General features: G+C 33.0%; 1 protein-coding gene across 2 annotated transcripts in view; it reads right to left on the bottom strand.

Annotated features, from left to right (window-relative positions):
• rdgC (retinal degeneration C) overlaps positions 1-25,278 on the bottom strand; it is a 445,875-nt gene extending 420,597 nt beyond the window's left edge. Inside the window, exon 1 of one of the 2 annotated variants that reach the window (XM_072536987.1) lies at positions 25,166-25,278. The gene's annotated coding sequence lies outside the window, so the exon portion shown is untranslated. The remainder of the gene's footprint in view (positions 1-25,165) is intronic. The other variant, XM_072536994.1, reaches the window with a different exon arrangement.
• Between the last annotated feature and the right edge of the window lie 2,498 nt (positions 25,279-27,776).

The raw sequence follows: 27,776 nt of genomic DNA, 5'->3' as shown, positions 1-27,776 counted from the left end.
TAAAGTCGATGTGGAAAATGTACTTAAAAGAAAATGAAAACTTTCTAGTAAAAGAAAGCTATTTCAGGAAAATTTTTAATACACAATATAACCTTGGTTTTGGTTCTCCTAGAACCGATGCATGTTCGACATGCTTACAATTGACTGAGAAAATAAAAGCGTGCCATGATAACGACATGAAAGCCAACTTAATCATCCAAAGAAGGGTACATACGTTGAGGTCCAAAGCATTTTATAACCTTTTAAAAGAACGGGATGAAGGTCTTTTGACTGTCAGAAAAATCAAGTTTTGCCTAAGATTTCGGATCAACGGGCGTATTATTTACAGAAGTAATTTAAATCCATCTAATCCATCACTTCTTTCCGTTGGACCGAAAACGAGTACCAGAAGGGTTCGAACGAAGTTGCCTCCTGCATTTATTACATTCTTGAATCTGGTAATTTTGGAGATATTCATACTATCAGGCTCATGTGTGATAGATGCGGAGGCCAAAACAAAAACACGACCCTCATATCTACGTGTTATTATTGGTTTTCTAGACAAGATAAAATTAGAAATATTGAAGTAATATTCCCAGTGAGGGGACATTCTTTCATGCCTCCAGACCGGGTTTTTGGAAATATCGAAAAGGATATTAAAACAAAGGAGATAATTTTAAAACCACATGAATATCTGAAGATGTTTTCAATGTATAGTACTGTTCATTGGGTTGGAGAATTAGTCGAAATATATATGACTGGAAAAATAAAACAAGCAAGCACATCAAGGCTCCAGGACAATGGCATTGTGCTTTCTCAAAAATGAAGAGGATTATTTTAACCAAAAGCTCTAAAGGCACAGTGTTAGTTCGCGGTGAGTTAGCTTATAAGACGGATGTTGGTGTGGGAAAATCAATAACAAAAAAAACTAAGAACATTGAAATAATGAAACCTGCCAAAATTCCGAAAAATAAATGTCGTTGTCAATAACAACAAAAGGTTGATGTTAATAATTTATTATGTTGTCATTTTGGAGAGGACTGGAAAAGTGATATCCATTTAAATTTTTACAAATTCATCATCATCCAAGACAATCAAGAAGACAATGCAGCACCAGAAAATGGAACTGTCGACGATGAAACGTCGTGTGAGAACGTCGAAGAAGATGATGGACTTTCCATTTAATTAACTATTTTTGAATAATTAAATCTGTATTATCTCAGTAAAATAAATAAGTTTAATAAATGATGTTTGTAAGTTATTTTCAATGTGGACAAACTCCATTAGTTATTTTCATAATGTAGAATGTCCAAATATTTTTCTAGAATTACTTAGTTATTTTTGAATAGTTTAAAGAAAAAAATTGTATATTAACTCGTAGTTGTCATATAAATGTAATAGAAAAGAAAAATTAGTTTAATTGTTCATATGAAATAGGTTATCCGTTTTTTTCGATTACTGAAAATTTAGGAAACATGGAGATTGTACACTTTGAAACTATACCCCTCAAGTGTATGTATTGTGCCCAATTTGTGTATTGTGCATTAATTTTCATGACAATTGGTGGCATATGGAAAATACGTATACAATTTACTACATTTACCAATCACGAATTGATGCATAAGAGATATTTTTAAATTATTCAAGAAAAAGTATATTTTCCTATAACTCATCCTGAGATTTCTATAAAACGACTTTAAGTATTACGCTGAAGAAATATTCGTACACAATAATGTTGGATGGCAGCCAAAACGTGTACACGTATACAGACCAAATTATTATATGTATATATTTTGGTGAAACGTTAGACTAATGTAAATTTGTACATTTCGAATTAAGTGGGTGTTTCTGAAATGTTTTCAGGTAAGAAAAGTAAAGGAAAGTTAAAAAAAATTGGTTGGCAAGAAAATAACTTGGCATAGTTGACGGTCGAGAGGTAAAAGTTAGTTGAATTTCTGTTTGTTTTTTTTGTAATTTGTTTGTAGACGGGAGTGATATATGGATAGCATCTACTTTGTTATTAAATGTGAAAGCTAGGCAAAGCAAAATTAAAACAACATATAAAGTGAATGAATGAAAATCGACTTACTAAACGAATACTTAATTACAGAGAAAAGGAAGAAGTATAGAATGCTCCTTGAAAATATTATTTCTAAGATGCAACAGTAGGCAACAAATGTCTAAACTAATTACTTTTTTAATAGAAATAATCCACAATTGTGGCTTAACCCTTATCCGGGTAAGGTGGGTTCAAAGGGCCCGAGACGACAATTCTTTTATCATAAACTGATAAAAAAAATTTATTGAATTTTATGCATCACTGAATTTGTTTAGAAGTATGTTTCCTTGAACATCTTCTTTTTCTTCTTCTTCTTTGTCAACCATTTTCCATCCACTCCTGAATGTAGGTCTCTCCCAATTGCTTCCATCTTTCTCTATCTTGCGCCAATCTAATCCACTGTTTGCCTGCCACTGTTCTTATGTCATCTACCCATCTTTTTTGAGGTCTTCCCATGCTTCTTGTTGTCGTCCTTGGTCTCCATTCTAGAATTCTCCGTGTCCACCTGTTGTCATTATACCGGGCTACGTGACCTGCCCAATTTCATTTCTGCAATTTCTTCCACAATATCCCTAATCTTCATTCTACGTCTTATCTTGGTGTTTCTAATCTTGTCTCTTAGTGATATTCCAAGCATGATTCGTTCCATTGCTCTTTGCGTTGTTTCTAATTTTTTAGCAGATTTTTTGGTAAGGGCTACTGTCTCCAAGCCGTAAGTACAAACTGGTAGTATGCATGTGTTATACACCTTTTTCTTTAAGTTTACAGGAATGGAGGTGTTTTTCAAGATATATGCTAATTTGCCGAAAGCGCCCCATGCCAGTTGTGTTCTTCTTTTAATTTCAGCATCTTGATTTGGTTTTCCTAGATTGATAACATGACCTAGATATACCTAGTTTGATAACATGACCTAGATATATTCCGTGAACATAGTCATGAGCTATTCAAAAAATTCATTATCATTTTTTAAATTATTGCGTCAAAAGGATTTTGTCACGTAAAGGGGCAACACGGGTCCTTCGGACACTAGTTGATATTATACCTAAAGTCTAAATCTTTGTTACAGAAGTTAATCTTGCAGTCAGGTAATGTTTTTTGTTGATTATTTAAACGACTTCTTAACGACCGATTCCGGAAATCCAATAAGAAAGTCTTAACGTGTATCAAACAATGTAAACATTTCTTTGATGTGAACATCTAAGAGATGCTTACAATATGTGTTATATCTTATGAATTTTAAAAACCGATAATTATTGTTGGAATGCAATAATATTGTTAGGTAGGTACCTTTACATGTTTTGAAATAAATAATGCATTTGCTATCAATCGTTTGATATCGATGTTAGTGTCGACAACTAAGCTCTTAAAATTATATTGAATTACAGTGAAAGTAGATAGTGCGAATAAAATGCCCTGGAAACCTTATCAGCTGCAGAATTGCAAGATATTGCTAATAATTTATGGGATTCCGAGGATGAAGAATCTCCCGAAGCAGGTGGCATTGAAAGTGACTCTGAAATTGAAGATCACCTTTCGGAAAAAAATGAAGAGGATGATCAGCAAGTAGTATTGGGTGATAATAAAGAAGAATGTGTAGCTACAAGTTCCCAGATTTCAGAATGTGTAATTTTTGAAAGTAAGGATGGAATTAACTGGAAGAGTCAACCACAACCGACAGGACGTATGTGATCCTGCGACATAAAAAAAATACAAAGTACACAAAGTAATGTTAGCCGCTGGTCAAAGTGTAGATGATCCCGTTGATTCCTTTTGTTTGTTTGTGGACGAAAAACCATTTATTGAAAAATGCTTACAGGAATTTGAACCATACAATAAAAAACCAAAAACTAGAAAAGCCTCCAGTTTTAACAAGGAAAAGGTGTCACATGTGCCCAACAAAAAAGGACAGGGAACAAAAACAAATTTGTGAAATATGCAGTAGAAATGTGTGTAACGATCACTGTATAATTAAAAAAGTTTGTAAGTATTGCAATAAAGAAAAATAAATGGCTAATCTATGGTTTTTTTATTATTTTTAACCTAATACTTAATAAGACAAAATAAGGGGGGGACAAAATTCTGACATATTTAAGAAAACCATCTAACAGATATATATCTCTAAAAATTGCAACTTTCAATGCAAGAATCCTGATATCAGAAGAAAAATTCATAGAAATGGAATCTGAACTCTTGATAAAATCAATTGGGACATTGTTGGAGTCGCTGAGGTCAGAAGGAAAGGAGAAAGCCTAATCACTTTAAAATCCGGTCACATTTTCTATCATGTCGGAGAAAACGATGGGAATGGAGGCATTGGGCTCTTTATTAATAAAAAACTAGCTGAGAATATCATATCAGTAAAAGCAGTTTCCACAAGAGTTATACTTGCAAAATTACAACTAAACACCCGTTACTCCATAAAGATCATTCAAGTCTATGCACCAACATCGAGTTACGCTGACGAAGAAATAGAACAGTTCTATGATGATTTGTACACAGCTGTTTCAGAAGACCAAGAACATTTTACGGTAATATGTGGCGACTTTAATGCCAAAATAGGAATAAGCACTGACCCAGCTGAAAATGCCCTCGGAAATTTTGGCACACCAGGTAGAAACTCAAGGGGCGAAATACTCTTAAATTTCCTATTAGAAAACAATCTATATTTAATAAATAGCTTCTTCTATAAGAAGATCCATAGAAGATGGACTTGGAAGAGCCCCGATGGTAAGACAAAAAATGAGATCGACTTCATCATCACTGACAAAAAACATATAGTCAAAGATGTTACAGTCTTAAATCAATTTTCGGTTGCCATCGATCATAGAATGGTCCGAGCAACTGTAGAAATCAATATTAAGCAAGAAAGACTGAAGATGATAAAAAGTAAAAAATTCAAACCTTGGATGCGCCCAACGAATGAACTTGACTTTGAAAAATATATCACCAGTAACTTACTCAGAAATACAACAAGAGAAGACGTAAATATCCTAAACGAAGAAATAGTAGATACATTAACACAAGCTCAGGAAAAATTTAGCCCTAAACATGGAAAAGAACAAAAAATTAGTAAAGAAACGAAACAAAAAATGGAATATCGTAGAATGCCGAGAAGTCAAGGAAATGTTGACTCACAAGATATAAACAGCATCAATAAAGAAATCTCTAAAGCCATCAGACGGGATATTAGAAAATACAACAACGAGAAAATTATAAAAACTATAGAAGACAACAAAAGCATGAAAGCATTGAGGAGAAAAATGGAAAATGGCAAAAAAGAAATCTTCCAACTTAAAGACAAAAATGGAAATATTATCTCAGATAGACCAAACATATTACATATAGTGGAAAGTTTCTATGAAACATTATATAAAAGTCAAGTTATTCCAGAGCTCATCGAACAACCAATACAAAAGGTACATAAAGTAGGATCAGAGGATATACCAGATACATCACGAGAGGAAATTCAACATGCCCTCAAAAATATGAAAAATAATTGAGCTCCGGGGGAAGATGGTGTAGTCATTGAGACAATTAAACTAGAAGGTCCACTTTTGATGTCCCGAATTCAAACACTTTTTAATCTATGTCTGCATAGTGAAAACATTCCAAGTAAATGGAAGAATTCGGTTACAATCCTCCTCCACAAAAAAGGGGATAAATTAGATCTCGAAAACTATAGGCCAATTAGTTTGCTTAACCACCTATACAAGCTCTTTACTCGAATACTGACAAATAAATTAGAAGCAAAACTCGATTTCTATCAATCAGAAGAACAGGCAGGATTTCGAGCGGGACACGGAACAAACGACCATTTGCAATGCCTTAAAACTCTAGTTGAAAAGTCTATCGAATATAACAGACCCCTTGCTCTTATCTTTGTCGACTTCCACAAAGCATTTGACACAGTCGAAACAGTTGCTATCTTAAAAGCACTATCAAAATGCAGAATAGATCACAGGTATGCAAATATTATTAGAAATATATACGAAAATGCGACAACAACCGTTAACCTCCATTGCATGACTGAGAAGATAAAAATTGGCAGAGGGGTGCGGCAGGGAGATACTTTGTCGCCAAAACTATTTATAACAGTTATGGAGTACGCATTTAAACGGCTAGATTGGGAATCAAAGGGTATTAGCATCGATGGAAAGATATTCAATCATCTCAGATATGCCGATGATATTGTTCTTATAACAGACAACTTAGGAGAAGCCAGAGTTATGCTACAACAACTACAGCAAGTAACCCAGAAAGTCGGTTTAAAAATAAACTATGGAAAAACAAAAATGATGACCAATCTCGTCCCCAATGAGCTAATAGAAATCGAAAAGTCGCCCATAGAACTTGTATAAAAATATGTGTATTTGGGTCACGAAATAAGGTTAACGCGAGATAACCAAACATGCGAGCTACTCAGAAGAATAAGCCTGGGTTGGGCTGCATTCGGAAAAATGAGAGACGTATTTAAAACAAATATACCGATCCATTTAAAAAGAAAAGCTTTTAAAAAGTGCGTTCTATCAGTCCTCACATACGGAGCAGAAACTCTCACAAAAACATCAGCCAAAAAATTGAAAAGGACACAACGAAAGATGGAGAGATCAATGCTTGGAATAAGCTTAAGAAATAGAATAAGAAACGAGGAAGTTCGTAGACGAACCGGAGTGGAAGACATTATCGAACATATTACAAGGCAAAAATGGAGATGGGCAGGACATGTTGCAAGAATGAAAGACGACAGTTGGACAAAAAAATTGCTTGAGTGGAGACCACGGACTGACAAGCGAAGCCGAGGAAGACCCCCAACGCGATGGACCGACGACCTCAAAATTGGATAGCAGAGGCGCAGAACAGAAGCAGATGGAAAAGTCTAGAGGAGGGCTATGTTCAACAATGGACAACTCAGGGCTGATTGATGATGATGATGAATGACTTAATAAGAATTTAATTTGTCATATCAATTTGCTATTCTAGTAGATATGACAAAGTATTCATTTGTAAAAGTAAAATAATAATATTCTTCTGCCTTTTTTATTCATTTTGTAAAGATTTTTTTGTTGGTACTTTATCTATGAGCTGCTAATTACCATATTCTTCTCTCCGAAGGGTTTTCACAGAATAATGAAAGGCAACAACACCGTAATCTTTTTGCAGGGTATGAGTAGATATCAACACCTCTTTTCAAATAAATTGGCCTGCTAGATTTACAAAAGTTTTTGTTTATTTATTAATTGAGTCCAGTGGCGGCTTTTGGGGGTAGGCAGGAGGGGCCGGGCGTACCCAATAGTTTTAAGAGCTTTAAAATTGAAAAACATATATTCAAAAATTATGTTAATGCATGTAAATAACTTTTAAATGTACTAAATCACTTAATACATTAGCGTCCGTTAAAACAACTATGTTATTATATTACCACAGAAAGCAGCGAATCGTATTCAGGCATTTTAAATATCATTAATAGGCCCAATCAGAACTGGCCTACCCAGCTCACATAAGATCCCCGTACAAAAAGCGTTTGAAGTTAAGCAGCTTGCCGGACAACGATTTATATTGTCGTGTTTATGCTTGCTGTGTAGGCCCAGACAATCGGGCCTACGCCGATCATCCTTGTCACTTGTAACGTAATTATCGAATTATATTTTAAATTATGATAAAAAATATGTAACATAATCTATAATTGTAACATATTTTTAAACAAACAACACAATTGCAAACAAGTGCGCGGTTGCCCAAATAAATTTAAAAAAATCGTAAAATTCGAAAAAAAAAGTTTCCCACTCTCATAAAAAAAAATATGTATACACACACTGGCGGCTACAGAATTTTTTTTTGGGGAGGTCATGGATCTTGTGGGTGATTACTTTTCTCTGATGCAAATTCACTTTTAGTCTTACCACCAATAGGATAAGTGGATTTTCAAATATTTTTAGGGGGGGGGGTCATGATTCCGTGACCCCTCCCTCTGGATCCGCCACTGATTACACATAGCTATTTGTATTTTGCTGGCTTGGCCTACCCAAGATTTTAACACACCAGCCACCACTGATTGAGTCTTTATTTGGCTTCAAATGTTTATTACACGGAGATATGCTCTTGATATTACAAAGAGTCACATATTACTAACATTTTCATGGTAAGAAGAGTCTTTTATCTTTTTGATTAAGGATTTTACAGACAATTTTTGTTAGTGGTGCCAACACAGACTGGTCTCCCTTTCATGAAATGTTGAAGAAAATTTATATGTGATTCATGATGGGTCAAATGACCCAATAAAAATATCCCATGGGCTTGTAGTCTTTAAGAAGACTGTCACTTCTTTTACCACTTGGTGATTTGTGCTTTGCTATTTTACCGACTCTTGTATACGCTATTCTACTGATGTGACTGTTTTGTTCTTTTTTTCTATTTAGTGTCCATTCGATTGTACCCTGTACATTAGACTTTTTAGTGATCTCGTTACTACTTATTCAAGTTTACTGTAATTATTCAGAATATTCTCATTTCTAAATCCGTAAAATAGTTTCGAAACACAATTCAGATTTCTGCTTTAATCTGAGCCTTCTAAAAATTGCAAGGCAAAGCAGACGTTGATAAAGATGTTAATAGAGACATGGGGAATCTAAAATTTGCATTTCACGACATGTCTCCTCAACTAAGCAGAAATCTTTAGCGAATTGGTTTCTTGTACTCATACAGAGTAGATCCGAATAAAATGAAAAAGACAGTCAAGATTTGATTTCACGTACAAAGCGTCTATGTATCTGTTTATACGTATTTCGCCTTAATAAGGCTCATCAGAACAGCTATTCATAGGCGTTCTCGAAAGGCGAAATACGTATAAACAGATACATAGACGTTTTGTACGTGAAATCAAATCTTGACTGTTCTTTTCATTTTATTCGGATCTACTCTGTATGAGTACAAGAAACCAATTCGCTAATAATTTCTGCTTAGTTGAGGAGACATGTCGTGGAATGCAAATTTTAGATTTCCCATATCTCTATTAACATCCTTATCAACGTCTGCTTTGCCTTGCAATTTTTAGAAGGCTCAGATTAAAGCAGAAATCTGAATTGTGTTTCGAAACTATTTTACGGATTTATTATCAGATGTCGCTATTGCGTCCGTTTCGAAGCCATTTTAGTGTTGCTTCTTAAAGACAGGAAAGATTTATTTTTCACGTTAAGAACGCCTATGAATAGCTGTTCTGATGAACCTTATTATTTTTTTCATTCTCATTTCTGCTATTTTCATTATCTGTGTTTTGTTGTGAAGTTGTTGTTGTTGTGTCTGTCAAACTGTTGTGAAGAATAAAGAAAATGTTACAGTAAATACTGGTGATATTGCAGATACAAATATTTTGAAAGCAGACACACTTATTGATCATAGAATTAAAAGTACTACTTTGAAAAGAGGAGTTGGAGTACTTATACCAGAAATCATTAACCTCAAAGAAAAACAAGAACTATCACGGAACCAATTTCCTGATTCCGTAGATAAAAACGTCAGGTCCTGTTTCTGATACGTAAATCAGTATGCTAATCTATTTGCTCTTTGTACTTAATATCTTACTTCTTTTTCAACGTCTCCATAGCTGGATAGTGTAATCACTGCGTACTTTCTTTCTATTACTTTTTCTCACTTATACTTTATTATAAAATTGTATTTAAGACTTTCACAAGGTTAGCTATTTAGGACAATCTCCAAAGTTACGAGCTCATTTAACTTTTGATCTCTTGTTCAGCATTCATAGATATCTCACACTACTATTTATAAATTCCTAAGGAGTTGACACGCCTCATGTTCGAAACATCCGTTGTAAATTTTTTGCAACCGATAAAAACCTTTGGAAAAATATATACACATAACGCATAACGCGCGGTCGTCGGCAGCGCTATTATATAAAGTTTGGATTGGAAATAGGTAGAGGTTGGACAACGTTGCCAATGTGAGAGATTCAAGTTAAAATCACAAAATTTTGGAAAACTGAAGTAGAAATAAAATTAGGTTAAATAAGTACGTATATATATATATATATATATATATATATATATATATATATATATATATACAATCTTTATAATAAATAAAACAGTGGGTATAGCACATGTTAATAGTTTTATACTACGGTTACGGAGCGTACAGAATGATCACAAAAGTTAAAGATTCATACAAGAATATAATATTGTTCGAATTACTGGAATCATTTTTCAATATTCACAGTTGACAACACTGTCCACACATTTACAACTAACCAAACATTAAAAACATAACCTTACATTTCTCTGCCTTTTATTTGAGGGAGTTTTAGGACATTTCCCAATAAGTTTGTGTTGTTTTGTACTATTTTGTGTTGTTTTCAAACAAAGGCTATTGTGGGTCACAAAATACTATACTTGAACTGTATACGACAGGAAAAAAGTCCTATTTATAGATGTAACTCACTTTATAGTTCAAGGACAGTGGTCTAAATTCGTCAGGAAGTCTGACCATGAAACCTTACACCATCTTATATTGATCAACATCATCATCATTCTGGCTTTATAATCCTGCATGGGTCCTAGCCTCCTCAAGAATTTCTCTCCAGTTGTCCCTATCCATCGCCTTTATTCCCCAAGCACGTATTCGCATATTTCTTATGTCTTCCTCATCTACTCTGACCAATGGGACTATCAAGGAGCGTTTTTCTAGCTGAGTCATTTTGTTCTTATCCACCTCAGACGTCCTATTTTAATATGTTTTACTATTAAGTATATATTATATATTAAGTATATATATTTTATCAGGTTCCTGGTATATTTTATCAAGTTCGAAGTTATATCGTCTTCTCCACACTCCACTGTCATTCACTGCTCCATAGATTCGCCTTAGTACTTTCTTTTCAAAACATGTTTTCATTATTTTTTGTTAGAGTCCTGGTCTTTAGACCAATTTGAATTATGAATTAAAGCTGGAGTGCCCCAGGGTAGTGTCCTTGGACCTGTTCTCTACCTACTTTACACAGCAGATCTTCCTACAAGTCAAAACATCGTCACAGCCACATACGCAGACGACACAGCAATCCGTGCGACTCACTCAAACCCGTATATCGCCTCACAACTGCTCCAGACCAATCTCGACAAAATAAAGATTTGGTTACAAACATGGCGAATTAAAGTTAACGAAAGAAAGTCAGTACATATAACGTTCACTAATCGAAAATATACATGCCCAACTGTCTCATTAAATAACCAAATACTACAACAAAAGGATGATGTAAAATACTTAGGTATGCACCTGGACCGCAGATTAAGGTGGAAGAAACACATATTCACGAAAAGAAAACAGTTGGGTGTGAAACTCACTAAAATGTACTGGATAATAGGAAAAAGATCACAACTAAATTTGTACAATAAAATCTATGGGATCTATGGGATCCAACTGTGGGGATCTGCGTCAAGATCCAATATCGACATACTGGAGAGATTCCAATAGAAGACCTTCCGCATTATCATAAATGCACTGTGGTACATGCCCAATGAATTCATCAATCGCGATCTTCAGATGAAAACTGTCAAAGAAGAAATTGCCAGTTACTCCCAAAAATATGACAGACGACTGCAAAACCACCCCAATAGGCTAGCGAAGAACCTTATGAGGCTCCAGCAAACAGAAGGCTAAAGCGTCTTACTCCAAGCGAACTACTGACAAGATTTTAAACTTTTAAATTTAATTTTTTTTATTTATTATTAACATTATATCAGAGTCACAAATAATTTTGTTACTAAAATTATGATTTAATAGGTTATTGCCACTGGACAGACTCCTGCAAGTCTCTTGGAATCTAATTAAACAATTTACTTATTGTAATCCCTATATTACAGATTGTAAATAAATGGGATGTTCTAAAAAAAACTTTTTCTGTTTCGTTAGCTACATTGTCCTTATTTAAGTTATTTGAAATTATCTCCTGTGTCTAAAAATCAACAGTTTCCACTAATTACATGTAATGTCCACTAATTTTTACCTCTTGTTTAAGTTATTACTCTTTACTAAATTCAGCATAATTTTTTGTACAATCATTACTTCTTAATCACTATTTTCTTTTTAAAACAATATTATTGTTTTCTGATTATATTTCCAAATATATCTTTACTCAAACAAACAACAGTACCAACATCTAATAATAAAACCATTGGTATTACTGAAATAATGACAGTTTATATAAAAATTTATTTGGACGTAAAAGTCAAAGAAACTTTTACATCCAAGATATTCACGAATATATTGACACAGAAATTGATAAATAAATTCATGAATTTCTTCATGAATTTATTGTTGGTGTAATAAAGGAAAATATCCTTTATAAAGGAAACATAATTAATTAGTATATAGTTAAAGATTCACACTTAATGAAAAACTCAAATTATTAAAAGATCTTTTGTAAATCAGCAATTCAAAGGGTAAAGGGCAAGTATATTAAAAATCTTTAGGTGCGAGAATATATCAGTAACGCTGGCATCATTGAAAGGCCAACAGGCATCCAAGTCGACTGCCACACGAAAACATCGCCCCATTCAAAATATAGTCGAATTTCTAAAATAAACGTAGTCCTCTATCAGCTGATGTCGGCTATTTTTAACTATTTAACAGAAAATTCAAACATTTATAAGGATACACAACAAATTCCGTGCGATTTTCTCTAACGAACCATATGAATTTATCGGAATAACTAATACGTGAGGTCGCTGAAACGGAATAAATTAAATATTTTCCAAACGGAATTACAATTACTACAGTCTATTGGATATATTACTCAGTTAGGATAGTTAACTATTCAATATTTCAGTTTTCAATGAAATTTTTAAATAAAATATTCTGAATAAATACTAATCATCCTAATTTCTAAACAATAACACATTTTTACAGGATATTACTTACAGGATAAAGAACAAAATATTTTACAAACATCGTTTGAACCGTCTCTAATAGTCCAATAAAATTGACCAAAATAAACAAAAAAATTGCGAAGTGGCTGTAACTTGGTATAGACCTTTGAAAATGTATATATTTCAAGAAACCAAGAAGTCCCTAGCCACAAAGAGTGTGCTGGAGTGGCCACGCTTAACCTTTTGCAGTACAACGGGTCTCTCAGAAACCCACAAGTAAATAATATAATTTTTTTTTTTTTTTTTTTTTCATATAAATCACTATGAATATCCACAAGTTTGGTAAAGTTAGCATCCTAAGATCTAAAATAATAAGTAAAGATACAGTACCATAATTTTGTTTCTGTTAATAATATTGTTGAAATAAACAAACAAAATTGAAAAATATTTAAAAGAATTTAATTTTTCAAAAAATATAAAAAGTTATAAATTGAAATTTCGTACTCTGAAGTTTTCGAGGTCTGTTTCAATTACTTTTGATACTTTATTCGATTATGATAAATATTTTCATCCAATTGTACATTTATTTTCTTGATAGAACTGCTTCACTAGGTGTGATATTCTAGGTGTGAATATTCTGTAAAAAAAATGCACATTAATTGCATGAGTGACGATTTTTAAATCGATTGAAATATTATATTATATTGCATGCATATCTTTTATACCTAAAAAAAATCGGAGTCGGTAGCATCTGCCTCGTAAAAAATATCTTCTAATTCTTTGCTCCATGTATGCATTGAGGCACTGTATTCCTTGACAGTGTCTACAAATTTCCGAGCATCTTAACCCTGCTTTTCTGCACCCACATCTCGAAGAACAATCAGATGTACAGTTGCAGGAAATAAGTTGGTGCTGGTTGAAGGAGTGTTGTAATAGGTTGCAACGAACCGTTGATTTTCTTCCATCCCCACTGTTCCGGATTTTTGTTATTGCCAAGCCATAACTGAATTTTGTAGAAAACTCGTGATGAATGTTGTGCAGCTGCCTCTGATGTTGGTGGTAATAATTCTTGATTTTTGTTTTTGCCTTCAAAAAAAGAGTTTTACCAGCATCTCTTACTTCTGATTGGGTTGAATTTTCGTTATTGAAAGTTTTCACGACATTAGCCAATCCAAATTCATTTTACAGAAGTTTGAAAATTTGTAATTTTCCTTTCTGAAATATAATAGACGTTGTATCACAACCACTGAAGGCATGGGCATGTAAGATTGTATCTTTTATATGCTGGTACAATTTTTGGATTTCTGAAGATGAACATATTTTTCTGTTGATTTTGCCTGTGTCTGGTTTCATGAGAAATATATCTTTATTTTCTAGTGATAAGGCGATCAAGAGAACAAGTAGATCAACATCCTCGCCGACCACAAATGTTCGAACATTATTCGACATTTCTATTGCGGTTTTAACAATAAGTGTATCCGCATTATCTAATACTTGTTTTACCAGCATATTTTATTTTGGAGAAATTTCGTTAACAATGAAATTAATCTGATTTTTTTTTTGATTAATTGACAGTACATTTTATACATTCATCGAAAATAATTTCTACATATTGGCTATGCAAGTATCGTCGATGTTGCTTAGCATTTTTTGATACTCGAGTCATTTTCGTAGCCATCAAATACGATTACGGCATTTTTCCCAATTTTGTTTTCTACATAGTTAACGTACATAGCACATATTTGTCCATATGTTTGATTTGTCTGCCACATTATCCGATGTAATACAAATCCACCATCAATCACATAAATGTCATTGCAGCTCGGCAATTTTTCTTCAAGATTAACGGGATGAAACATGTCATAAACAGCAGATTTTTTAGTCTTCCTCATTCCAGTTGTATCATTAAACATTGAAAGTGGGTGAAACGGAGCAAGTTCATATTTGAAAAATTCCGCAAGATCATCATGGTGTTTTTTGGCTATTAACATTCTTTGGAAAAGTATCAAAGGATCAATTGCAACCAATTTATCATGAACTTTTACTGCAGAATTGACTGTTGCAAGAGATAAAACTGTGTTAGACCGTTTTAGTTTGATATTTTTAAACAGCTTTCCAATGATTCCTGCTATACACTGTCCGCCAATTTGCTTTGCTTTATGGCAATTTATCTTCTTGTCGTCTACTATTCCGGAGCTAAGAGACATTATTTCTTCGCCAATAATGAAACGGCTGTGTGTGGTTAGCCAATTATCAAGTTTTTCGACATCAGCATCATTTCTTTTTACGCGAGATTCTCTTGATTCAACGTGTTGCTCAGTCGTGCCACTACTGCTACCACAAAATTCTTCCATTGCTTCACAAATGTTGTGAAGAGTAGGGCCAGCAACAACTGGCCTGTGAGGATATCATTTGTAAACCCTCGACAGATTACGCCACCTTTCACTTTGAAACCTTTGTTGGCAGTTTGTTCAATACACATATTAGTCCAGATTCCTGAAAAAAATTTGTCTTTGCGCCTGATCGTAAAGTATCCGTTTGTAACAAATTTGTTATACTCTAGATATGTCCGTATCAGATATGTATTTTTTTCGTACAAAAAAACATGTACTTTTCAAATCAAATGATGATTCAGATCTTAATTTTTTTTTGTTGGTGACCATTTTGACGTAGATGCTTCATCATCAAAAAATATCTTCTTCGCCGCTTTCACGTTGCTTGGTGTTGTATAATCTTTCCCACAATTTCTGTGGACAACTACCAAATCACTTTTGCTGAGTAACTAGTGTTTGCCATCTCCTCGTTCGTTGCTGCAATTGCTTAAAGTTTGTAGGGCTTCTAGACCAACCGTTACAGCATCATCCGAAATGGGTTTTTCACAAATAAAACACTCATTGTTTTTAGTCATATTGAAAAGTGTTCATGCACATAAAAACCTACCCACGGAATGTTTAAGATGCACAATAATAATTGTTGAAAGTTTTTCTAATACTGCTCAACCGAAATATCTTACAACATACGGTACTGACGCACACTGTTTAAAAGACAACTAACCAGTACGTAAGCATTTGGTCGACTGCCGGTGACCGTTAGTAGTTGAGGATGAGGGCGCCGGGGTCTTTATACCTGGATTTCAGGTCGAGCACAGCATTTAATGTTCGGGACTCATCGAATTTTTCAAAAGAATATGTTTGTTTATGAGTGTAGAAAGTTACAGCCACTTCGCAATTTTTTTGTTTTTTTGATGATTTACGGCTTAATTTGCCTGTATTATAACATAAAATAAAAGAGAAGCTAATAGACAAAGCGAAAAGATCGTATTCTATCGCAAAAATTTTCCCATAAGATTTTTTGCTTAATGATCAAAATTTATTTATTTATTATTCCATGAAAGTACAAATACTAGTACAAGTATTATGTAATACCTTTCTCATATTTGATTTAATCATCAAATAGTGAATTTATAAGTAAGTCTGCTAACAATTAACAGTTTATATTTTTGTTCATCTCGCTGCCATCATATTATGATCTTCTTTTCAAACCTTTATTTAAAAATTACTTATATAAAATAACGCCATAAAACCTCCCAAAACCATTTCTCGTATAGCACATTTTGGCTAACGCCTTCAAGAAACACTTTTTCAGGTCCATTATCTACTGGAGTTTTTTTTGTTATCGAAAATCTCGTTAGGGAGAACAAAAACTTTATCTCATTATCAATAAATAATAATGGCTGTCACACGTCACTTACAAAAAGGCTTTCGAATATAACCATGCAAAATCCTTGCTTTTAAGACCGTGAGAATAGAGATATAGATAAACACGTCATTTAAGAAAGAAGCTTGTCTTCTTGTTGTGTTCCAAAATAGGCCAGGCATATATAGCAGTCTACAGCTAGGTTTTTATTCTCACTAATATCTTATGTATTTACACAATAAATTATTGATTAATAATTAATCATTGATTGGAATAAATCATTGATTTCACGTATATGAGGGGTAACTTATAAAAAATTAGTGAAAAAGTACAGCTTATTTGGCTTTGTTTTTGTGTTAAACAATCCTAAAAAGTGAAAATACCATTTTTTTGCATATAAAACGTTTCTTATGCAATTTGTATAAAATGTTTTAAATAAAAATTGTAGATCTTAAAAACTTCTTCAATTTGCTAGTTTCTAAATCAAAATACGTAAACAATTCACCAAGATAGTTGCAAAAAACCCTTATTTTTGCAGTAATTTATAAATGTTAATAACTTTAAAATCGATAAATAGCATAAGTAATCCTAAGTTTTGTTCTTACCTATTATTTTGTATTAATTTCAACATATTTATTTGATAGTTTCTTCCTGGTATTCTCCAATCACTTTGTTATCATATTTTATTAATCTTTTCCTAATCATTTTTGCAAGTATTTTATAGACTACTTCTAATAGTGCTATACCTCTATAGTTTTCGCACTCCGTTTTGTCTCCTTTTTTATAATTAGGACAAAAGAGCGCTATTTCATTGTCTCGGTATTTCTTCCTTTTGCCAAATTGTTAGTGTCAAGTGAAATATCCTTTCCTTTATCTTTCGCCACCTTCCTTAAAATCTCAGCTGGGATACCACTTTCTCCTGCACTTTTTTTTATTTTTTAGGTCTCTTATTATTTCTTTGACTTCATTCAAAGTTCGTTTCTCACACGTCCCTTGTTCATCTTCTTGCTAATTCTCATTTCCCTCAAGTTCCTCTTGTTGGTCTGTATTTAATAGATCTTCAAAATATTTCGCCCATCTGTTTAATTTTTCTTTTGTTTCACTTAGAATAAGCCTTCTTTGTTTCTGCAATACTGTGGATTATTCTTTGTAGTTTCCCTGGATTTCTTGACTTCTTGGTTAAAATTCTTTACCTCTTTGTTTACGTAGGCTTTTCACTTCCCTTCTTCTTGCCGTATAGTTTTAGATTGCATTTTGGGTATTTTCTTTATCTCTTTGTAGTTTTGCCCTGTTTCTTCTTGCCAAAATATTCCTACATTCTTCATCGAACCATTTATGCCGTCATTTTATATGCTCTCTTCCTATACACTTTTCCGCTGCTTCCGACATAGCTGTCTGTATGATCTGTCACTCTTCATCAATATCATGTTTGACTGGATTCTCTAGTTTTTTATTTGTTTCTTCCCCTAGTCTGTTTACAACCTGCTTCTCTTGAAGGCGCTCTAATTGGTAATTTAATCTATCTCTAACAGGTTTTGATATTATTGGTAGTTCTTCTTTTAGTTTTGCTATTATTAGTATATGGTCACTATTGGTATCTGTCCCTCTGTAACTCCTGCAATCGGTTACTACCTTATCATGTTTGCTTTCAATTAAGACATAATCTATCTGAATTTCTAATTTTTCCATCGGGAGAAGTCCATGTTACCATATGAATGTCTTTCTGATCAAACCTTGTGCTAGCTATCTTCATTTTGTTCTCTGTAGCAAATTCTATTACCTTTTTCCCATATTCATTTGATTCCTTATGTAAACTTCGTTCCCCTGTTATTCTTCTATCTCTTGGTATCCCCACTCTTAAACAGTGTGCTCTTTCCTATTTTTATTATTTAATTTCCCAGTTGTTTCGTTTCTTGTAAGGTAAGGATATATATCCTTATATTGTATATTTTTCCATAATGTGTATTAAGTTTCCTAAAACTCGCTGCTCCTAAGTACCTCTTACATTCCAAGTCCCAATTTTTATTATATCCTTGGATTGTTGCCTTTCTCTTGTGTGTGTTTTTCCGTTTTCCATGGTCATATTCCTTTGTCTTTCCGTTTCGGTATCATATCTCCCCCGTTGTTTTTCTTCTACTAGTTTTTTGCCAATTTTTTTTTGTATTTTCTTTTAACTGTTGATTTTGTTCATCCCATATCCATTCTTTCTCATTCATGAAAAACTTTTTATAGCCTATTTTTGTCTGTTTTCCTTTACTTTTTTCCTTCTTTGCTATTTTAACTATTTCTTTCTGTATTTCTTTTTCTTCTGCTGTCAGATCATTATTTATGTAGATGCGCCTGCATTTCTTATAATATGAATATTTCCACGCTTTCTTTTAGTTTCTTAGTTTCTTATCATCATTTGTATCTATTTTTAAACCCGATATAATCAAACTTTTCTTTTTACTTGTTTTCTCTAGTTGCTTCATTCTGCCTTTAAATAGCTCGTTAATATATTTTCCCCATTACTCTAGTTATCATGATTTCTTGTTTGTCTAATTTACTATTTATAGTTGACCTATATAATCTAGTTATTTTTTTCAATATCATTTTGTTGACAAACAATCATCATAATCTGGCCTATTTTTGGTAAACTGGCATAATGTGAACGTTAGCGCTCAGAGGTGAAATGATGAAGTAAAATAAAAATCTGCCGACAAGTTATTCCAGAGCATTAGCTTTGACGGTTATTTTAACGAATCCTTATATATAAACCCCAAAATATTATATTTTGTTATTTCCTGAAAAGATCGGCAGGATTCGATAAACTGACAGTACTCTGAAAATAGGCCTTTTTTAAAAATAAACTTCTATATTGGCGTTGTATTACTTTTTTGCTCTAGTAAAATACTCAGGCGAGCGTCACGGAACTAGCGCCACAAGATGGCGTAGTCACGGGTATCATCACAAAATAGCAGTTCTTTATATCGATGCACTACTCTCGATCAATTTGCTTCTAGTTATCATATAAACTGTGCGACATAAGTTAGGGATATAGCTTAATATTAATTAAACAACCATATAGCAATTGTATAACTGTATAAATCAATTAAGTCACTTCTTTACATCAACACTAGTTGTTTGTTTTTATTTTTATTCAAAGAAATAAATAATTAAATTAAATTTATAAGTTGTTTCTAGTTTATTACCTCATGAAATGAAGCCGAAAAATCACTTAAAAATTCTAAAAATTACTGGAGGCTATTTTTAACTGGAATATCTGGAGGAAGTCAATAGAAAAGGCTTATTATCTCGTGGCTGTCGAAACTTTTACTGCGTCATGACCTTTTTACATGCGTTTTTTCATTCATTTCTTGAAAATACTTTTAAAATGAGATTTTAGGATGAGATGTAGGAATGTCAATTTGAAGCTTATCACAAGTGTCTTTTACTTTGGAATAAATATTATTAAATAAAGATGGTTCGATCCTTAATTCTTCCAAAGCAAGCGCTAAGTTTAAAACTTCTTCTATAGCTTAACAAATATCTATGTCTGATGATAGAAGTAATTTTATAATTTTGGCAGCCATTTGCAGAATTGGACGCATTATTTCCAAACACAATAAAACCAAAGGATTTTATTTGACGTAGTGTCTTTTAACCGTTAACTCTAACTTTTGTATTAGTTGCAATATGTAGTTGTACTACATGACATTAACTTAAACCTGAAAATGAGATTGGCTAGATGCTACATCTTCTCGATACTGCTGTACGGAGTAGACTTGGACTTTAAACAAGAGCAATATTGATAAACTAGAGGCCTTCGAAATGTGGATATACAGAAGAATTTTGAAAATACCTTGGACAGACAAAGTAACAAATAGTGACGTTCTTCGAAGAATGAACAAAGAACGGGAGCTGTTGATCACCATCAAGAGAATAAAGTTGGAATATTTTGGTCATGTGATGAGAGGGAAAAAGTACCAATAGCTCCAGTTAATTATCCAAGGAAAGGTTCAGGGCAAACGAAGCGTGGGGAGACGACGTATAAGAAGGCACTTGAAGAAGAAGAAGAATACATGAGTTCTATCAAGCACTAAACAATAATCGTTACACTGCCACTGTTTTTTGTGAATATGCCAAAAATTGAATGAATTTCCGAAATTTGAAGAAAACTAAAAATATCTCGGAAAGTAATGAGTTTGGCTATAAGGAATGCTATATAAAAATTAAAAGAATAAAAATAAAAATTAAAATTAAAAATATAAATATAATATTTCTAAAAGATAAAATATAGGATGATCTGTTTAAAAAAATTGAGAACATCGTAATTTTGTTTACGATGTTTACCCAGTATACAAATTTTTGTCAATGATTTCAATTAAACTTAATTTAAGAACTGCAAAATATTATTTAGTTATATATATATATATATATATATATATATATATGTTAGTTTTGATATTTCCGCGGGAGCTGTATGTTATATCAATGGTATTCCGGGTTTGACTCCGCGTTAAATGTTGTTGGTTTTGATAAAAACCATTTTGACGACGTTTCGGCAAGATCTCACTTGCCATTTTCAAGTCTCTCTGGATGGTCTGCTGCGAACATCGACAAGAAGCAGACCATCCAGAGAGACTTGAAAATGGCAAGTGAGATCTTGCCGAAACGTCGTCAAAATGGTTTTTATCAAAACCAACAACATTTAACGCGGAGTCAAACCCGGAATACCATTGATATAATAGATATATATATATATATATATATATATATATATATATATATATATATATATATATATATAGAAAAGAAATTTAATCTTTGCGGAAAAGTTAAATAGTAAACTCTTAAATATTGGGGAAATCTGCAAGAAAGACTCTAATGAGTATCAATTGTTTCGCCGAACGTTTTCGCCAAAGAGAATTAATTTGGCTTCTTCAGGGCTGAAAGAGAATAAATTATAATTAGCTACCATATATTATCTATTAAAACAATGTTGATCTTACCGTAACTTAGAATTGTAGAGTTAGAATATTAAAAAACTTTGCTAGTAACATAGTCGTGTTTTTTGTTACTATGTGCAAAAAAAAAGTTTTTTTAAGGTTTGAAATGTATGGTAGCTTTGAACTTAACACGCAAAGGTTTACCCAAGGTTAATCGAAAAACCCAATGTAACTACATTTAAAAGGAGGTAATTCTTTGAATTGTCGGCAATAACTAAATTTTTGATTTTTAGAAAGTTTAAAAGTGAGGTTCTGTTTTAGCCAGAACGCAAGCGCTGACAAATTCAGTAGTTCTTATGAATCTTTATGTCGTTAAGGTTCATTGGTAAAAACGAATGAAATTAAATCCCAGTATAGGGAAATATTATTTTGATTTTCTTTATTTAATTATATTCTATTGTTCATGTATTATTATATTTTATTGAGATGTATCTAAGAAAAGCAAGGGAATTTTATCTTTTTTAGTTAATGAAAATTAATTATAAAGGTAGGTTAGTTGTTAGTGGATATATCAGTCAAGTTAGTTATCTGTGATGTTGTATTGTTCTTGGTATCTGATTTAAGTAAGAAGTGGTATATATCTCTTAGATTCTTAATGTCACTCTTAACATTAATGGAGAAATCGTTAAGGAAAATATAAGACATTTCAATTAACTCTCTTTTAGATTTATTGTTCTCACGGTGGAGAATTGTAGTGTTCGTATAGTCCATGAGATGACCAGTGGAATGGACATGTTTGGCTAATGCGCAACGGTCAGGATGAAGTCGAGAATCACTTTTGTGTAGTGTAATACGTGATTTCAATAATTGAGATGTTTGACCGATGTAGGAATTGTTGCAAGAGAGACATGGAATGTTGTAGACAATGTTACTAAGCCTATCTATGGGAGTCTTATCTTTTATCTTAGAATAAAGATTATTAATTGTTAGGGCTGATCTACAAGCCACATTAAGTTTAATGTTGTTATTATTATTACCAAAGCTATTTTCAACACTTTTCAGAATCCTTGTTAACCCCGGAGTGATATCTCTGAAATAAGGTAATGAAAATAAAAGTATTTGTTGATAGGAGTATCCGAGACTGGGTTCCCACTTAAGACATCAGGATCAGCATTGTTAGTCGCGAAGGAAGGTGAAATATCTTCGTTATTGATAGTATTAAACAAAATCTTATTCACTAATGGTGTTGGATAAGCGTTTGAAATAAAAAGTTTCTGTAGGATTTGTAGGTTTTTTGTATGAAATGAAGGATCTGATAGTTTTATTACTCTATTTTTCATCTGTTTGATTAAGTTGACTTTGGTAGAATTATTATGGTATGAGTGGAAGTTAAGGTATCTACCAGAATGGGTCTGTTTTTGATACCAATCTATTTTAATGTTGGTGTTTTCCCCGATCATCCTTATGTCGAGAAAGGGGACGGACCAATTACCATCTTCCCTCTCTATAGTGAACTGGATGTAGGGGTCATAACCATTAAAAGTATCTAATAGTTCATCTACCTTGTCATTGGGTATAGCCAAAATCAACATCAACATATTTTTTAATAAATGGAATTTTAAAGGATAGTAAAGGAATGACTGAATCTAATACATAATCCAAAACGTAAGTTGCAATGATAGGAGAAATCTTTGCTCCCATATGGGTACCGAAAGTTTGTTGATAGAATTTACCATTAAATGAGAAATAAGTGTTGTTAAAGAGAAATTCGACGATGCTGATGAATCTGACGTAAGACATGGAACAACAACCTCTAATACGGTCCCAGTTGATCTCTATTGATGTCAAACATATTCCTAGATGAACGTTGCTGAATAAGGATACAACGTCAAGGCTAACGAGGACATAATTTGATGTTGATGATTTTTTTTTGCACATAGTAACAAAAAACACCACTATGTTACTAGCAAAGTTTTTTAATATTCTAACTCTACAATTCTAAGTTACGGTAAGATCAACATTGTTTTAATAGATAATATATGGTAGGGGTACCGAAAGTTTGTTGATAGAATTTACCATTAAATGAGAAATAAGTGTTGTTAAAGAGAAATTCGACGATACTGATGAATCTGTCGTAAGACATGGAACAACAACCTCTAATACGGTCCCAGTTGATCTCTATTGATGTCAAACATATTCCTAGATGAACGTTGCTGAATAAGGATAAAACGTCAAGGCTAACGAGGACATAATTTGATGTTGATGATTTTTTTTGCACATAGTAACAAAAAACACGACTATGTTACTAGCAAAGTTTTTTAATATTCTAACTCTACAATTCTAAGTTACGGTAAGATCAACATTGTTTTAATAGATAATATATGGTAGCTAATTATAATTTATTCTCTTTCAGCCCTGAAGAAGCCAAATTAATTATCTTTGGCGAAAACGTTCGGCGAAACAATTGATACTCATTAGAGTCTTTCTTGCAGATTTCCCCAATATTTAAGAGTTTACTATATATATATATATATATATATATATATATATATATATATATATATATATATTTATATACATAGTGTTAATTTCATAGATATTTCAAAATAAAAATGGTCATAACTGGTTAAATTCTTTGTATAGTAATCCAAAATCCATATAGGGTGTCTCATTCAAAAAGTTGTATGTTTGCTATACCGTTATTAATCACTCTGTAGAATTCCACCTATTTTCTAAGTGTGGAGAATATATATATATATATATATATATATATATATATATATATATATATATATATATATATATATATATACATAAATCAAACATCAACATAATCAATGTCACAATGAATTTTTACAAAATTAAATTAAATTAGAATATTGTACTTACATAACTGTATAATTTTAATAAGTTAAGTTTTAATGTTTTGCAAATTTGAAAATTTAATGGATTAACCTCATGTTGTAACTTTTTATACTAGTTTTATACAATGCTATTTAGTTCTAATTTCGTTGTATTTACTGATACCATATTTTAGCATATCCTGAAGAAGCAAATAAATTTTGCGAAAGCTTGATTAACGAACAAAGAGTTTTACTTTCCTGTCCTATTAATGACTGCAACCTCAAAATAAAACTTTATTTTACATAACGTGTCAGTCAATAATACCCAACTACTTTATATATATATATATATATATATATATATATATATATATATATATATATATATATATATGCTATGGTCTTAAATAAAATAAATCAAGAGCTAACTAAGTTGCGTGCCATTAGGGAATCTGGTCAGCAATGATTTTTGTAGATTTATTTAACGAATTATTAAGAATGGGTAATTGGTGTTGTTATTTTATTAAAATTCCGTTGTTTATTTATTTTAAATATTAATAACGATAATATAAAAACGATATTTAATAACAACAAAATAAAACATTTTAAAAATTTAATAGTAAAAGTCAGCTAATCTAACTTTAAATGAACTTTAAAGCGGTTTTGACGGTGTTTTAAAGTTATTTAAAACTTTATAAAGAACAGCTTCAGTAATAAGCTACAGTTAAATAAACCAGAAACATATCATTTAGAAATAACGCTACGTCAGACAAAAATATGACTTACAGAAACAACTTCCCAAACACCTGCCGGCTTCTCGAGAAAAGGGGGAGGTCCACACGACCGCGTTTTATCCACGACGTCCCGCAGAAAGATCAACGGTAGCGTCCGACAAAATATCTATTCGCAACTGAATCTCCGTCGACGTCGAGACGGCCGACAACGACGCTGCCTTACGACGTCGACGCAAGCGTGAGGTGGTCAGGTATATTCGGATGTAAGGCTCACAAAAGGTGATTTTTCACACTTATTGGACGCTAAATGAGAACCGGTTGATTAGTTCGCGATTATCGTTTGTTATAGGCCCTTTGTGCGGATAAAGATGATTTGGGACGCGAATCGCGGAATCCTTATTGAACAGTTCGGTAGGTTCGCGTTTTTGGGGAAATCGATATGATAATTTATTATTAATTGCGGCTTACGGTGGAAATAATATGTCGCTTAGAAGGATTCAATTAAAATTCCTAGAATAATTAATCTTTTTCTAAAAAAAAATCCAGATATAATGTTACTTTTTACCTTTCCAAACAATCATTTATTATCAAACATACTTTACCAATGTTCTCATACATATGCAACAATACAATATCACAGCACGTAATAATTTAACACACAATAGCAAATAAATAGAATAATTAACTACGCTGCCATTGGCCTCTCGGCGGAAGATTGCTGCAAATTCTCAAACACGATGTGTATAAAAGAGCAGCACATCTTCCGATCGGGATCCAGTCGTCATATACTACTAGCCCCGCTAGACCTTGTTTTCCTGGTGTGCTACCACGCAACTTTGAGTTTTATTATTTAACCAATATCCTGCTGTCGTCGAAGACGTCGAATCCAAGAAGACTTCCAATTTAGAAGTTAAAAATCAACAAGAGCACGAGAACCTGCGTATCGACTACGAACACTCCCTGGCAGTAGAGCACGATTTTTGAAATAGAAAAAGACTTAGAACTATGTAATTTAAATTGTAACGAACTGACCACAGCGTTCTTTGGGACCTGTCATGGTAAAGAGCAAATAAAATTGCTTTTCCGATCAGGGTCAAGCTGCGATAGCGCTTTGTAGCTAGAAACCTTATGCAAATAGTAACTATACGAAATACTGTTAGCGAAAGGTAGTGACACGAAGCGACGGGCAATAAGAGGAGTCAATACGACCGGCACTCTCGTGCCTCTCTCGAGGAGAGGGAACGCGGCTACACGACGTGAGAAGGCCGGCATCTCTGTGAGATTTGAGACAAATATTAACTAATTAAGTCATTTAAGAATACTGTCTGTAAGAAAGCTCGAACTATTAGAGAATTCTGATTGCCGGTGTACCCTCACCTACCACAGAGGCTCGGCGAAGCTTGTTACACGTAGAGGCCGGAATCCCAATTAACTCCACGAAACGAAGACAGACTCTCGAAACTTGAGATCCTCTTCGAGAGCGGTGGTCGTCGTAGAACGTCCAGAAACCCCTGAAAACCAGGAGGACGTTACGGCCGTACGACAGCACCTATACTTATATGAAATTAAGTAGGTCAAGTACGCCATGGCGCTCTGCCATTGGAGCTTGCACTACAGCCAATGCTCAATTTCGGGCAATACCATTGGCTGCAATTCGACAAATCGTAAAGCGGGAATTGAGTTTCAATTTCGGGCAATACCATTGGCTGCAATTATGGTTGCAATTTGACCAATCGTAAAGCCGGAATTGAGCTATTGACGACATTCACAAGGGTGGTGAAAAATCTAATATCTGCAACTATAGACCCATTACCTTACTACCGGTCCTATCCAAAATTATTGAGAGACTTATAAAAGTCCGACTTATGTCCTTTGTCGTTGAAAACAACATTTTATCAGAAAGTCAGTTCGGCTTTTTATCTAATAAATGTACCAGCGATGCCACTGCCACATTTTACACTGCCACTGTTTTTTTTTTACTATGCCAAAAATTTTGATTGTTGGGCTTTTGATTGTGTAAATCACGACATTTTGATAGAAAAAACTAAATTTCTAAGGAATTCGAGGTAATTGTTTAAATTGGTTCCAATATTACTTGAGGATAAGGAAACAACTAGTTATAGCAAATGATACTGACTCTAGTCACAAAAGCATTGTATGTGAAGTACCACAAGGTTCAGTATTGGGTCCTCTACTATTCCTTACCTTTATAAATGACATCACTAACTTAAAAATCGATGGAAAAATTTTTGTTTTTGCTGATGATACCAGTATTACCTGGAGGAACTCTAATATTGCAACTCTTCATGCAATTATAACTTCTGATCTACTTAAAATATAAACCTGGTCCGACTCTAATTTACTCTCTTTTAACGTGGATAAGACAGTAGCATTATCCTATAAAGGAGCTTTTCAACCCTTGCTTCTTAATAACAGCCAGATCAGTATCGTTGATTCTGCAAAATTTCTTGGTATTTTTATAGAAAGCAACCTAAATTTTATAGAAAGCTAAGAAATTAGCCTTAGCCTGCTATGCAATAAGATCTGTTTCGAAGGAAATCACTTTAGCATCTTCCAAAATAACATATTTTTCTTTGTTCGAGTCTCATCTTCGATATGGCTTTTCTTTTTGAATACTACAGCTGCTCAATATGATGTTATTT

This window comes from Diabrotica undecimpunctata, chromosome 1 (genome assembly GCF_040954645.1).
Source record: "Diabrotica undecimpunctata isolate CICGRU chromosome 1, icDiaUnde3, whole genome shotgun sequence".
Taxonomy (NCBI): domain Eukaryota; kingdom Metazoa; phylum Arthropoda; class Insecta; order Coleoptera; family Chrysomelidae; genus Diabrotica; species Diabrotica undecimpunctata.
Note: the sequence above shows the minus strand (reverse complement) of the source record. Positions and strands in the feature narration are given on the sequence as shown.